Here is a 15,845-nt window from a genome sequence, read left to right on the forward strand (position 1 = left end):
GACCCCGCAAAGATGTCCTGGGACCCTGCAAAGCTGTCCTGGACCCTGACATCCCTCAAAGCTGTCCTGACCCCTCAAATCCTGCACCACTGTCCTGGCATCCCACACCACTGTCCTAGTACCACACAAAGCTGTCCTGGCATCCCGCACTGCTGTTCTGGCACCCCAAAAAGCTGTCCTGACCCCTCGAATCCCACACCACTGTCCTGGCACCCCAATAAGCTGTCCTGGCACCCCAAATCCCGCACCAATGTCCCGGCACCCCGCAATGCTGTCCTAGTACCCCACACCGCTTTCCTGGCATCCCACAAAGCTGTCCTGAACCCTGGCGTCCCACACCACTGTCGTGGCATCCTGCAACGGTGTTCTGGTACCCCGCAACGCTATCCTGGCATCCCGCAAAGCTGTCCTGAGCCCTCAAATCCCACACCGCTGCCCTGGCATCCCACAACGCTGTCCTAGTACCCCGTACCACCATCCTGGTACCCCGCACCGCTGTTCTGGCATCCCTCAAAGCTGTCCTGACCCCTCGCATCCCGCACCTCTGTCCTGAGCCCTGCACCGCTGTCCTGGACCCCACATTGCTGTCCTGACCCCTCATACCCTGCATTGTTATCCCAAACAGTCATCCTGACCCTTTGCATCCTGCACTGCTGGCCTGACCCCTGGCATCCCGCATCACTATCCCAGACCCTCGCATCCCACACCACAATCCTGGACGCCCCCGCACTCCCTGCTGACTCCCACGCTGGATGGCGTAGGGGCTGTTTCACACTCTGACAAGCTGTTCCTTTGCCCAGAGAAGCTGTCGCTGCCCCATCCCTGGAGGTGTTCAAAGCCAGGTTGGATGGGGCTTGGAGCCCCTGATCCAGTGGGAACTGTCCCTGCCCATGGATGGGCTTTGAGGTCCCTTCCAGCCCAACCCAACCTATTCCATGATTCTGTGATTATTTTATCCGCACGTCATCCTTTCCCTGCTCCTTGGCCAGTGTGTAACATGTGATGGGACTCGTGGCAAGCTTTGAGTTCCCTCAGCCGTCTCCTACATGGACTTCATAGCTGTAACCATGAGAACTCGTGTTTCCTAAAGCAGAGCTGAGGAGGTCCTGGGTGGAACCCCCCAGGGGCTCCCACCTGATGGCACAGAAAACCAGGCTTTCCAAATGCATAAAAATAGAATATCAACTTGTAAACTGGTACCTGATGCAATTTTTCTTGTTAAATTAATTGCATACAAGTAATTTGTTTTGAAAGACTGCAAACGCAACTTCTATTACTGCACACTGTGTGCCGATACATCTCAAAAATTAGCATCCACCGCAATGAAATGACGGGGACAATCACTGCTCCTGCAATGCTCATACATGTTTTCTCAAACCCATATGTTCTGTGTCACAGATTTAACAGAAACAGATGCACGGATCTCAAAGAAACAGAGGGAATAAAGCAGTGCATGGAAGTTATGTTATTAGAGTCATCCTTCACATCACATAGGAACCACTAACATGTTCCTCTCACCTCATACAAATTTCCACATGGGACTTTCTTGCTGCAGTTACCGTTGGTGCCTTCTATTGTGTCACTTCATCACAAGCCTGACTGTATCTCAGACCTATAATGAATGTGGCAGGAATGAAAATTAAAACTTCAGCTGTAAATTTTGTTGACTGAGTTGTAATTATTTCAAACAAATACAGAATCATATTAACAACCACTTGAGTGCAGCTTAATCAATAATACAGTCAGAACATGATATAACCGAATAGATTACTTGCCTGACATTAGATTTTCATGAATTAACAAAAATGTATTTGCACTCATTATGAGGGTTCTTCCTAGGATAAAGTCATTTTACTTTGTTTTGCATTTTGTGCGACTGTGTGGCCCCATCTACTGGATGGCTTTAACAGAAAGGCTGGAGAAAAGGTAGTCCTATGCACGCCTGCAGCTATCTCTACAAAAAGCAAGTTATTACAAGAACTTTTGGGCAGGCTGATCATGTACAATGAGTGTTGGAGCTGAGTCTTTTTCTTATGCTTTCTGTAGTAAGTGGGTGAAGTTCCTCACGCAGCCTGGAGAGGTTACGTGTGACGTTGTTTCTGATGGACACGTCTCAATTTTCCACAGTTCAGTTAGTCTTGGCATTTGGTTATAAGCCAGGCATCATCTGTCAAAACAGGACTTTATTTATTCTTGGTTGTGGAATTTTGAAAGACATCCTCTAAACTTATGTGTTTGTTTCATTTACTTTAACACCAAAACTGAAATAAGGGTCTATTTAAACCTGCAATGTGAGTCAGATCTTGTTTCAGAGAGCATATTTTATTCAGCTGCTCAGGGGAAAAAAATCTGATGAAGCCTTTTTTTTCACTGGAATTTACCAATTACTGTTACTCATCGAAATCAGGTGCTGCTCTGGATCTCTGAACCCTAGTGGGCTTGGAACCAGCCTGCCTGACTCTTCACCCTTCTCTGAGCTGTGCCCTTGGTGTCTGTGAGCTGGTGATCAGAGTCCCAGGGAGCCCCACTGCACTGCTTGAAATTTTACTATTATTGCAGGTGTTATACTTGATTATCGCTGTTAAGGGACGTTTTCAATATTTTGCAAGCAGACGTAATATGTTATAAAAAGAAAGAAAGAAGAGGCTCAATAATTTCTCTTTTCAAAATGCTTCAAAAGAAGTGTTGAGGGGCATAGTTTACATCAGCCTCTTTAGCTAATGTGTTATACTCACATAAGCAGGCTTGTCAATGTAATTTTATTTTTATTAGAGATTTTGTTGATGCTGCTCCGTCAATTGCAAATATAAAATCCCATCCCTAGTTGCTATAGCTGTGCAAAGATTTTTTTTCAGTCTGGTTTTGCTGGTTTAAAAATCAGAGCTGTATATCATGGATGTAGTTGTTTAAAAATCACACCTTTACTTTATTTCATCTTTGGTCTTATTTTCAAGGAGTCATATACACACCACATTGAGTGAAATACTTAAACAGCTGTCATATTCATAAATGATCTATGACATTGACTTGTACCTGCTGTTATTTTTATATGAAAATTATAAAATACAGAGATGATTTTGGTTTAGTTTACAAGCAAGAGATTGTTAAAAGATCATTATTCAGCAGAGATCAGGTGAGGAGTTGCAAAGTATTCCCTCCTGTGTTTCCCAAGAGCTGTATTTACTCTCACAGTCTTCACCAGAGGTCTATTTTAGTGTGATTCTTCCTTGTTATCCGGTACAACAAAGATACAATCAGCAGGATTCTCACTGCAGCTCATTAGACCAGATGCTGGTTATGGCCTGTGCTGGTAGCTCAACTTGAACAAACAGCTAGAGGGCTAAATCAAATCCCTTCAGCATCATCTCCTTTAGCTTGTCGCCTTCAGATAACGGCAAACCTAATCGGGAGCTATTTGGGCAAATTAAATTAATGTTTGGGACCCGTTCTCACTGAGAATAAAGAGCTGTCCCCAAATATCTATTTAAGTAATTACCGGTTTATTTATTTATTTATAAATCCTGACGAAAGGGGATGATGCTGCAGCGCAGGCTGGCAGTGGCTGTGGTCTGCAGAGGGCAATCCTGCCCAAGGAATCGCCTCGCTCTTCTTGTGAGGGATGCTTTATGGCAAAGGCAATGCCCAACCAGCCTTACTGGGGTTTCTCATAGACCGGGGTGGGGGGGTTCAGATGCAGCTCATCAGAATTTGAATGTTGTATTGTCATTCAAAATTTAAGAAAACAAACTCTGTGTGTGCGATGCGACGCTCCCAGAAAGGATGCTCCTCAGGACTGACAGACGGATCACAGCCAGGTTTTCTCACGCTGGGCTCTGGGCTGCGTTTCCAACAGCCTCAGTGCACTCCCTGCCCTGGGACTCTCGGGGGAAGCTGGACAAGTCTGTATTTCTCCTCCTTCTAAAACACTGAGAATTCCAAGTGAAAAACATCTTTTTAATAGCACACTATGGGAGTCACAGCTAATGTCAAACTAAACCCACGTGTGCCTTGTTTTACCTAAGGTTGAGTGAGCGCGAATCTTTTCAGAAACAGTGTTTTTTACATCTATTCATACATATTCCATATTACCTCCCTCTGGGATTCTACCCTCTCAATGTAGTGATAATCCAAAAGCTTTCTTGCCTCTCCTCCCTTTCCTTCCAGGAAACAATCTTCCTTTTTTCCCTGGATCACGGTTAGAGACCAATATTCTGTGGTGGATCTGGGAAACTTACCGAAGCCTTTTCTCAAGTTGACCTTCTCAGAAACAAAGTTGCATCCTCCAGTTCCCCCAGCTTCACTCCAGGGGCGTTATTCTCCTGCAATGGATTCCAGATTTATAAAGAAACAAAGACATCGTCATTGTACTACAGAATATTGTGATTCTTGACTCAACTTTCCTGTATGAGATCAATTATTAAATATACTTTACCCACTGGAAGACAGAATCCTCTGCTTGAATCTCACAGGAAAACTTATAAAGAAATAAAAAACCTCCCTGAATCTTAAATTACAGGAATTGTACATAGTTTTCCCATGACTGGGATGAGACTGCTATATATATATGCACTGCTGCCTAAAGAGCAAGCTCAAAATGGAAAATAAGATATGAACTCAGTAATTCTGATTGACAGCAAACTACTGTACGAGAAGTTGGGAACTTTTCTAACCTCATCTGCAAAGGAAAATGGCAAATGACTGGTTTTGCATTTAAGATGACAATGAAGATGAGTATATGAATTGACCAAACATCTCTTTATGCTAGAGGTTATTTAAATAAGTTTATTTCATAGGGGATCCTATGAAATTGTCTACATATCTGGTTCTGCATTCTCTAAATGAAAGCTAACGGGGTTTGGCTTTTCACATAATGTTCTGTGAACTAACAACCTAAGAAAACAGTGAATTTTCTTTTTAGAGGAAAGAGGAATGAAATGAACCCAGCAAAAGCTATAAACCAAGTAAAGAACACAGATTTATAGGTATCTTTACCTTTAAAAACCAGACAGAGCAAAATCTGTTGCTGTTGTTAGTTTTAAGCTGAGGAGTCACCCTGTGCTACAATACACTGGCTGGTACTGTGTGCACTGCTCACTGTAAAACAGTTCAACGTCCATGAGTCATTTGTTTAATAATTTCTGAGTTTTTATGCCAAGCACCTGCCTTTTAATTTGCTACAACCAACCTGAAACATCTGTCAATTTTTTCCCCATGAATTAATAACTCTGTAATTAAAATCCAGCAGAGAGCTCAGCTGAGACTCCTGGTTAATTAGGACAGGAGATAGCCATGTGAGCAGCATGGCATTACATTAGTTGGAGAAGGCTTGGATTGGAACCAGGGCTCTGTGGGTGACACGGAGCTACCAGCCCATGATGTATCTACCAAGCTTTGGGATATTTGCTCCAGTAGCCAGTACATCTATTGGCGGGCAATCAAACATTGCCAAAATCGTGTAATCAGGACACAATACCTGCAAACTATTTTCTTTACAAGCGTATTTTTAAAAGATACTGAGTTTGTTATCACCATTCTCCAAATACCAAGAAAACGAGAAGAAACTGTGCTGAACTAAGCTCTAGCCTAGAGCTGGTTTGTACTTCAGGTGGCAGTGGGAGCGTCCCTAGGAGGAAAACAACCTTCTAGCTAAAGGCCATACCTGCTGCTCATGTGCAAAGATTGAGGATTTTAGTTTCTTCCAGGATTGCTTTCTACACTGATAATTGCAGTGGTGTCCAAATAATCGAGATTGTTCCTGGTACTGAAAATACCAGCTTGATTCAAGTTGATGCAGGTTGATTCCTGCAGCTTTTGGAAGGATTCTTATACCGCATACTTGATATGTAAGGATTTGGGGATTGGTTTTTTTGCTTTGTTTTAAAGCAGTAGACAAAATATTTGTTGTCATATCACATATCAGTACACCTATAGATGAGAACAGCTGTCTGAAAACCTCATCACTTGTCAAGTATTTTTTTTCATTTTAAAAAGTGCACCAATTAACATCACAGAAGTTTCCAGGCTTGTTCACTGAAGGCAAAGAAATCTCTATTGCCACTAGGAGTGAGATAGGTAAGATTTCTGTCATGGATTTCAATAATGTGAAAACAAAATTAAACTAAACTTGTAGCACACGGTGATGTATACCAGGTGTAATCTGAACATCCTGCTGTGTACTGCAGAGAAAAAACATATCCTGGCAACTCAGAAGGCATTTCTGCTTTAATTGGAGAATCATAGTTTAGAATCATAGAATGGATTGGGTTGGAAAGGACCTGAAAGCCCATCTGGTTCTAACCCCCTGCCCTGGGCAGGGACACCTCCCACTGGATCAGGGGCTCCAAGCCCCATCCAGCCTGGCCTTGAACCCCTCCAGGGATGGGGCAGCCATCCCTGCTCTGGGCAACCTGGGCCAGGGCCTCCCCACCCTCACAGGAAAAGATCTCTTCTTAATATCTCATCCCAATCTCCCCTCTTTCAGGTTAAATATCTGCCAGTTTATAGAAGAAACAAATAAATGCAGATTTTAATGTGGTAACTTGATGAAATTGAAGAATGTCTTTCCCTGTTGCTAAACATTGATCTGGTTCCTTAATCTGAACACAGAAAGAAAATCTGCCCGTGTTTGGACTGAGTCCCCTTCGAAGGAAGAAAGTATTTGGATTTCTTTCCCCTTCAATCCTCTCCTGCGTGGTTCGTGCCTGCTGACCAGAGCGCATGGTCTGACCTGTAGGGTTTCTGCACAGTTGGTGCTAACAGATTAATATGCATGGTGGGAATGGAGATTTATGGCATTGTCACACACATTTCGCATGGAGTTCAGACTCTTAGTTTGCATTGCAGTTCACTGGGTTTTGCAGCATGTATATAAACAGAACAGGTTACACAGCGACTTGCCATGGAGCCTGGGGTCACTGTAATTAATTTCGGTAAGTAGTGGAATTGCAGAAGGTGTCTCCCCTGCATCGGGATGCAGCAGGGTGAAATTCTTGAGTCTCCAAGAATTTCTTTTTCCATCATGATCACATGTCAGAGGTCTTCCCATGCCAGACTGTTACAGCAAGCCTGTTGCTGCTCACTAATGTGGTTAGTTCTGAAAATGAGCAGAAGTTCTTCCATCTTTCCTACTAATTCAGGACACTCATTTTTCCTTGCAATGACATTCGTTTATGTACACTCCCCGCTTCTGATCTGGAGAGCAGAAAGTCTGCTAAATTGTACACACAGCTCTGCTTGAAAAGACGCATGAAATTCAGAGCTGAACTATACTTTTGCCCTCTCAAAGAATCATAATCCTTGGCTTTGCACTGATGCTTTCTGCAAACCACTGCTGAATTTCAGCAGGAAAGCAGTGTTTGTGAAAACAGCCTAGGATCCAGGAAACCTGCACTTGGTTCCTGCTCCATCACAGTCTGTGTTGTTCTGGCTAACCCCTGAGCCAGTCCCGGTGAGGAGAAGGGACACGGGGATTTGCAGCCTATAGAAGCAGCTATCAGAGGTCAAAGGGAGAGGCAAAAGGAACGACTCATTACACATGTGCTGGATGATGCCAATTCCGGCTCAGGATCACCAGTTTGGGCATGAGTTCCCTGCATGAACAACCCCCATTACAGACAGGGAATGCCTAGCAGAGGTCACACTGATTTTGGTAGGGACTTTGTGGAGTCTAACAGCACACACACAATGAATAAGGCAAATACGCCAGCTGCAGAGCAGTACCTGTTTCAGCCTTTTCTGCTAGTTTGGAAAAAGAACTGGTTTAAGATGGCAGGAGCTTTCCCATACATGCTTTGTTCTATGCAAAGCCTAATGCTGGGAGTTATCAATAGCTCAGTGCAGGTTGTTCTCATCACTAAGGACAATGCTGGGCTCCTGCTGACAACCTTGACAAATCACTGTCTTTTGGCAGCCCTACTTAAAGGAGCACTAAGTAACTTGACTATAAATTGCCACACTTTGCTCACAGTGAGATTTAGCATCAGAAAATGTTCCTGAATAGTTAAAGCGGATATCGATACCTGCTCTTGGTCAAACGTGAAGAGGGGGAGAAGGTGAGACCAGAGAAAGTGCCATCAACATAACGAGCAACAGCAAGAAAATAACTTTACAGTTCATGGTGAGATGCGTTTGACAAGGCAGCGTCCTGCAGACAGGAAGCATGAAACTTGTTTACTGATGTACTACATGCTTGCTCACACACTCATCTTCCTTAGATACCTCTCCTGTGGGAATTTTGCAGAACTAGCCCAAAACCACTTCTCTAATTTCACAAAGCCCTGCCATACATTTCTCATCTGGTTTAAGATTTTCTCCTGCTTGTTTCTCATTTTCTTTTGGCCTTCAAAATTTTACCAGACCCACTTCTCCACCCTTTCTTATGACAGAATTGTTCTGTAAATGTTTTCCACCCACTGATTCCTGGAACTGAGTACACAATAAAGATTTCTTCCATCATGAGCTGAAACACAAAGCTATATCACTCCTCACTTGACTGTTTGCTTCCAGAGTGTCTACATCCTGTATTTGCTTCACTGCTGTGAAGGTGCCTGTTCTGCAGTCTTAGACCTTTGTAGTCTGGCTCATCTCCATACAATGGGCCCCAGACAGCTCGCTACTTGTATGGATCAGAGATCAAGCTATTAATTCTGAAGAGCTCAAACCTTCCCACCAAACTCACTTGTAATGCACTCTGGTGCTCAAACTCTCAGCAATTATAAATGACAGCATCTATTAATTTCAGCTACTTATACGGTCCCCATTGCTCCAGTAACTGAACGCTTTATACTCCTTAATGCGTTTACCTTCCAATTCCATATTGAGGTCATGAAGCAACAATAGTCATTAATTTCTCCGAAGTCTCTCTTTTGATGGCTAGTTCCAGAGATCTGATGCTTGAAACTTGCTCTCAGCAGTGGCCTGACCAGAAACTAGAATATTTTGCTTCCATGCCTGCCCACAAAGGCTTTTGTCATGACTGAACTGAGTAGCTTGGACCTTAATTCACACCTCTCTCCAAAAGCAGCAAGAAACTAGGTATTCTGCTGCTGATGGAAGAGGTACAAGAGGTTTCTCATTGGACAGGTGCAGGATTCTGCCTTCTTTCATAGAACTGGCTTCCTATGGCTATATAGAAATGATGTGAGGATACTGAGGGTGCCTCCTTAGTATCTGGCCACTGTGTTTTTTATTTTACATTCCATTTAATAAGCCTTGCTCTCCTTACACATCGTGTAGGAAGTCTGAGCATCAACAGGATTTGAACTTTGTTCGATGCCTGTAAACCCCTTTTTTCATCTCAAAACAAAGAATTTGCCCAAGGTTGCACAACAGATCTGTAGTAAATTAGGGAATTGAGCCTAAGCCTCTTATATCTTAGAGTAGTAGCCTACCTGTTGCTTTCTGAAGAGCTTCACTACATTACACTAGCTAAGTGTCTGGCTCAATCACTATCCTGTGGATTACCAGAGGGCTGATTAGCAGAAGTCTATTGAATTTTTAAAACATAAAATAAATACCTGCTATAAGCTTTTAACAGGTTTCACCTAGCAAGGTTTTTCAGAAATTTCCAACAATGTCTTATTTCTGTATCTATCTATAAATGTGCGGCAATTGGCAGCACGTGTACCTACACAATAGTGGAGCAAAGTCTCATAACATTATTTAAGGTTAATGAAAAGCAATGTCATCCCTGACATCCCAGATATATTATGTTTTTCATTGCTAGACACAAAACGCACCAAAATACGGTTAGTGTTTCATCTGCTCCACAAGAATAACCTCAGCCCCTTTCAATTTGGAATTCTCTAACCGCTCATGGATGATACGATGTTGTGCATTTACCATCAATTTTCTGATTTTGTGGGGAGCGATGGCTGAAAGCAAGGCAGATGGAGCCTCTCATGCAGTAGCTTGTTACTTACAATTTCTTTATTGTGAGTTCGTGCCTGCCCCTCAGCTGAGCCAAATCCGTATTCAGCTGCATCTGATAATACAACACTCACAGCTCAAGGTCACTGGCTCTAAATTGGTGCTCACTTTTTAACTGGTCTCACTTCAATGGTAATAAACTTCAAATAATGCTTACTCTTAGCTTTGATTTAGTTAGCAGTGCCCAACCATCTTGTGAACAGGGTACTTGAGCTGCAGTTAGGCTTTAGCTCAAATCCGTTGCAGAAAATACGCAATATTGTGCAATATTGTCAGCGCGCTTCTGGATATAGATGTACCTTCGCTAACACATCAGAAAAGCGATCACTAGTTTCTCACCGTTTCACATCAGCTCTAGATTTTTGGTAAACTATGTGCTGATGGAATACAGATATAATAAAGGAAATTAATTTTACTGCCACAACCTGAAAGAGAAACGCAATGGTAACAGGTGCAATTGCATAGATGTAGAGAAAAAAAAAATATCTTTACTTTGCTCTTCTTTCAGTCTTTTTATTTCTGAGGCATAAAGGCAAGCCCAGTAAAGTATGGGTAATTATACCTCTGATCTTCACCTATTGTGTGGCTGGTGTGGCCTTCACACACGATATCACACAGCCAAAGAGCTGCAAGTAACATCCTGATAAACTGCTAGTATCCATTAACAATTGTTAGAGGGAAGTGGTTTCAAAGCTTCTCAGTCTAACATAGACCAAGGCCTTAAAGTCTGCATACTGAAACTATTCTTAAAAACCCAGCTCAATTGCAAAGTGAAAGAGCCAAACCCTGTGAGGAGGCAGTAATGACCTTTGCCGGTGCAGAGTTTGCTTTGCCCAAGGATGTTTAACTTCTTGATTCTGTCAGTCACTTTGGACAATTCACAGCTTGGCAAGACCTTTGTAATTTCCCTCCTTCTTATGAACATGGTTAATATTTAATATTTAGTGATCTGTTGAGTCAATCTTTATTCCCCTGTAATTTTTTCCAGTTCTTTCCATAACTGATTGTAAATATACATTCCACAGAATCCCTGCTCCTGCTGGCCACACCATTTCTGATACCAAAATGTTGAAGAGCTTTTCATATTGTATCACAAATGGTTTTCCAAATATTTCTCTTCATTGCTGACATCAAGCTAAGGCTGACTGGCAGAACGTTAGCAACTGTAATCCTATTGAGCAGCACCTCCTCCCTCTCTTTTAATGCACGGGGGCCAGCACCAAGCACAGACACATCTGACTCATAATGAGAAGCGGAACTGAATGCACAAGAATTTCCAAGACTCTGTTAGATCAGAGATAGTACAGTGCAGGTTAGAAAACCAGGATGAAGGAGCCGGGACTCTTAGGTTCCCACTTCTGGCTTTAAAGCTGGCTCACTGTGGGCTCAGGGAAAAACAGAAAGACAAATCACCCACATCTCTCTTTTGTAATTTACTCATCTGGAAAAATGAGATAACTTCACTGATCTACCTCACAGGCACTGTACGAAACTTCAATAACATTTGTGAAACTATACAGTGATTTCTTGGCAAGAGGTGTTCTAACCGAGCGCAAACGTCAATGATTACTTTACTTTCAAATCAAGCCGGTTTGGGAGGGAGAGAAAAGTATGTACCAGACTGACATGGACGGTGCTGTAGTTATTTCCACTACGCTGCCTCACTTACTGTTTCATCTCTTTTATGGCCTATTTCATGGCCTATTGTGATGAGTTAGCAGCACCTAATACTTCTTTCTTTTCCCTCCCAAACTTCGTGTGTCCTCCTCAGCCCTGCTCACATTTTTTCTTCACAAACTGCTCATGAACTGCCTCGGCAAGAAGACAGCAAAGTGATAAGTACTCTTAGTATATGGCTTATGGTTCACTGGACATCAGCAAACGCTGTCAGAGCCGATAACCTTCGGCTGGGAAAGTAACAGTAGTTTCACTCACGCAATCGTTAACCTACTGTACTGCACCGCGTTACAGTTTTATAGAGTGGAGCCAGGCTGGCAAAGACAGGCTGGGCCAGTGTCATGAGGTTTTATTCATGAAAGGTGATCACTGGCCATGAAATTCGAGTTCCAAAATAGCTGTGGTATCATACACTGAGGAAAACAATCACCTTTTAAAGCAGCTTAGCGTGGAACTGGAAGAGTTATGGTTATGCGGACACATCCCTGACGCCCGCAGGAGCAGGTGACTGGGACAGGAGACTGGAAGATCCCTACTTCTAGAAAATATACAAAAACATAGACAACTATAACTGCCATCTCTGTGAAGTGCAAGAGAAATAACGAGATTGATGCCAGAAGTTTAACACCATGCTTGTGCATTGAAATGAAGACTCTTAAATACAGAAAAAAAGGTATTCTTGTATCATAGTCATAGAATAGTTTGGGTTGGAAGGAACCTTAAAGATCATCCAGTTCCAAGCCCCTACCATGGGCAGGGACACCTCCCACTAGATCAGGTATCATTAGGTGCTTCCTTAAATATCCATTTTTTTCTGAAGGTATTAAGTACCTACTTACCTCAAGCATGTGGCCAGATCTTATTAAAACCCAATGAGTTTAGGTATGTGTTTAAATGATCCAGTAACTTAGATTCTTAAGTTAACAAAATAGCTGATTTGTTCTGCTTCTTTATCTGTATCTGCAAGCTGTATGTGGTAAAAAAACAACTGTACCATAAATAGTAACAGCAAAAGGAACTAAATTTTTTCGAGGATGAACAGATTGATCAAATACTATATTTGTTTAGAACTTTCTGATGGCACCAGATGCTGCTGCTGACTAGCAGGTCTATTCCAGGAAGGCATGAATCTGTTATGCAAAAATAAGTACGCAGCTACAGTGACACGTCCTTTCCCAGACTCCTGCTGGCAGTCAAATCTAATGGAAGATTTACTTGCTGTGCACAGCAGGCCAGTATGCAGTGACAGAAATTCCGGATATTTCTTGCATATTTAATATATATTACAGATTGAACCATTCTGATTAGCAAACAGTAGGGAAAGAAATCATCCCCACGTGATTTAGGTGTGCGAACAATGACAGCGCATGTGACGATAACCTCACTCTTTCTCAGAATCCCAACAAGACCTTTTGGCTGCCCTTGCCCTCTCCTCTCAGGGTCATACCCACTCCAGAGTCTCGTGTATCTCCAACCACAACTAGCAGCCCCTCTTCCAGCACAGAAGCAATGTAGCACTCAAAGGGCTTGGGCACAAACCTACTGCCTCTCTCTACAGCTGTGAATTTGGTCCCATTTATTTTCATTTTTGCTTAAATCAATTGTCTTTTTAATAACAGAAAGTAAGCATATGGACTGCAATGCGGCATTTTCCGCCTGCTTTCAGCCCTTGCTAATGACTTTAAGGTGCTATGGAAGTAAGGATGACTTTAGGCCCTAGATTTTAGGAGATAAGAACCAATCCAAAGTTATCAAATGCTCAACACTTTTCTTTCAAAATCAAGTTCCATTTAGAAAACCTTGTATTTATGAAAAGAAAAATTCCAGAGTTAAAAGTAACATTTCAAAGTGACTCTGTTCCACGAGAGACATCAAAATGCTCCAGTTCAGAATCAAACTCAACTGTTGGAAAACAAGGAGTCTAAAACTCAGTCAGTCTGGAGATCTATGCGTGCCCAGGGCCAGCTTGGCTTTGGTTCTGGAGAAAGCCTCACTCCATTTACAGCCCACGCTGAGTAGTAAGCCTGAAGCCTCGGCCAAATGATGCTCAGATGCAGCTTACGTGTTGCTTTTGGGACCTGAATTGGCATCTTCATGCAGAGTTCTGCAGGTCTGTGTACATGGAGCAGAGCAGGTCAGAGACCGCTGATGCAAAACATACCCAAGACATCTGCATCTTTGTCTTGACTCAAGAGAGCTAATTTGATGAAGAAACAACTGAAATAGCCAAAAAGCAGAAAACATCTGTGGTAGTGGACACGGCTTTTAGTCTTGTTAGTGTTGTTCAAAGCAACATTTATAGCATATTAACTCTTACTAAGGGCAACTGGATTTGTTCACCTGGTGGGTGTTTTATGTCAAGACCAAGTTATTTCAGATTTCAGTAACTGTGTGTTTCCTTTAGAATGTTTGTACTATACTGGTTACCTATTTTTCTTAATATTCCCTACACGGTTACAGAGCTGTGGGACCAGGAGGATGGGAGGTGAAAATCCCACGAACTTAAAGCCTGTGTCATCATGGTACCACATTTTCCCCATGGCACAGTGAGTGATCTGCTCACTCCCATCTCCTGGTGCTTACTGAATAAACAAACCACGCCTGTGAGATGTTAGTCATGTAATTTAGTGTAGTGCTGGAAATGTCTTAAGGAGAGGAAAAAGGTACGAGGATCTCCAAAAGAGAGAACAGAACAGGAGATGAAGTTGCAAGAGGCTGCAGGGGCAGCAGGGATGGACTTAGAGGCCAGATTGGCAAGAATCCACTTAGAATGACAATTTTAAACTGACCTAAACAAAGTGGGAGCTCTCCCAGTTCGAGCTTGAAGATGAAGCACAGGGGCAGACGCTTGTTTTCCCCCTAGTGTATAAAGATAAATACTGTGTCTGCTTTACCTCTGGATTTAGTTCTGCAGAAGTACCGAAAGGGCAAACTGAGCTTCATTAGAGCAACAAGAATTTAGCAACAGAGTTAATACAGAAAGATAATGGAAGATAAAACTGTTTCAAAATTTAAATATATTTGAACACATATGGAACTTATATTTAATTTACAATACCCTACAAACACAACCACAACCTGCCTGAAGAGTTTCTAGGTGACTGGAAATAAAATAATATAACCAAGCAGCTGACCAGCCGGGGAAGGATAAGGTCAGACACACATGGGGAATTCAAGATGGAAAGGAACCATCTCCTGGTTTCGTAACAAAGGCCAGAAACATGGCATTTAATTTCAGACCTCCTTGTTTCAATCAACTCTGCTTTTCCTCTACACACAACCATCCCTCTGGGGGCTTTCCTGCTAAGGGTCTGCCTCAGCAGCTTAGGCTGAAGTTTGCATCAAGCTGGTTTTTATAGTAGTGAGCACGCTTGGAAGCTACAAAGACACCGAGTGTTTCTTGCTGCCCTGCTTATCAGGCTCAACAAACAAATCAGTACAGGCTCTGCACAGTGCAGGGCTTAAAAAGGAGTGAGGTGATTCTACTGAAAGGTTTTGGCACAAAACCTTGCGAATGAGGTAAGCTGAGAAATTACTACATCTCAATTTTTTGAAGATGTTTTAAATGACTTATTGAGGCTTTAGCCTTCAGTCTAAGCAAATTCAAAAGCTGTAGTGTTAAATTATCCATATAAAACAGAATGTGCTGAATTAATTTCATATTAGAACACAAGCTCCAATACTGATGGGGCTACAAACCCTCAGGCTGACCCTTTTACTTACTCCAAAATCTAATTCAGATTGCCCTGAAATTTAATTTGCCGCATGGAGGCAATGGATGAACTAAGTATTCCCAGTTTGGTGAACGTATTTTAAAGATCCTAGTATTTCCTCTCCATGATCCCCAGAAAAACACACAGCAAAATATAACACTGCACAAAAGCTGTTGCTAATACTGGCACCAAGGTTACAGATTTTTGCATATCTTTAGCTAATCTACCAGGGTTTTAATTAGACCTTAAAGCCATTTCACACGGGCTCTGAAGAGGTCTTCTGCAAGGTTTCACCTTCAGCTACAAGCAGCTACAAGCAATAAAATCTGGAGCAGCCGATTCTTTTATCTGATTTCTCCAATTCTTTTATCTAATTTCTTTTCTGTAAGCATCATGGTTTGCATTGCTGCAGAGAAGATCTTGTCAGCCAAATCCTGGACTGTGTCTGCCCATTATTTTGAGCTTACTGCTGAGCAGAATGCCTGGTAAAGATGTTGGTTGGGTTTTTTTTCCTGGAAACTGGCTCAC

The 15,845-nt window shown here is 42.4% G+C and overlaps 1 long non-coding RNA gene across 2 annotated transcripts; it reads right to left on the bottom strand.

Moving 5' to 3' along the window:
- Positions 1 to 1,271: 1,271 nt before the first annotated feature.
- Positions 1,272 to 4,480, bottom strand: LOC138728840 (uncharacterized). 2 transcript variants are annotated; one of them, XR_011338775.1, is made up of 3 exons: positions 4,433 to 4,480; positions 4,236 to 4,319; positions 1,272 to 2,167 (listed from the first exon to the last, which is right to left on the bottom strand). It is a non-coding gene; the product is annotated as an uncharacterized lncRNA (long non-coding RNA). The 2 variants fall into 2 exon arrangements; XR_011338776.1 differs by having other exon boundaries at positions 4,437 to 4,475.
- Between the last annotated feature and the right edge of the window lie 11,365 nt (positions 4,481 to 15,845).

Source organism: Phaenicophaeus curvirostris, chromosome 19 (assembly GCF_032191515.1).
Source record: "Phaenicophaeus curvirostris isolate KB17595 chromosome 19, BPBGC_Pcur_1.0, whole genome shotgun sequence".
Classification (NCBI taxonomy): Eukaryota; Metazoa; Chordata; class Aves; order Cuculiformes; family Cuculidae; genus Phaenicophaeus; species Phaenicophaeus curvirostris.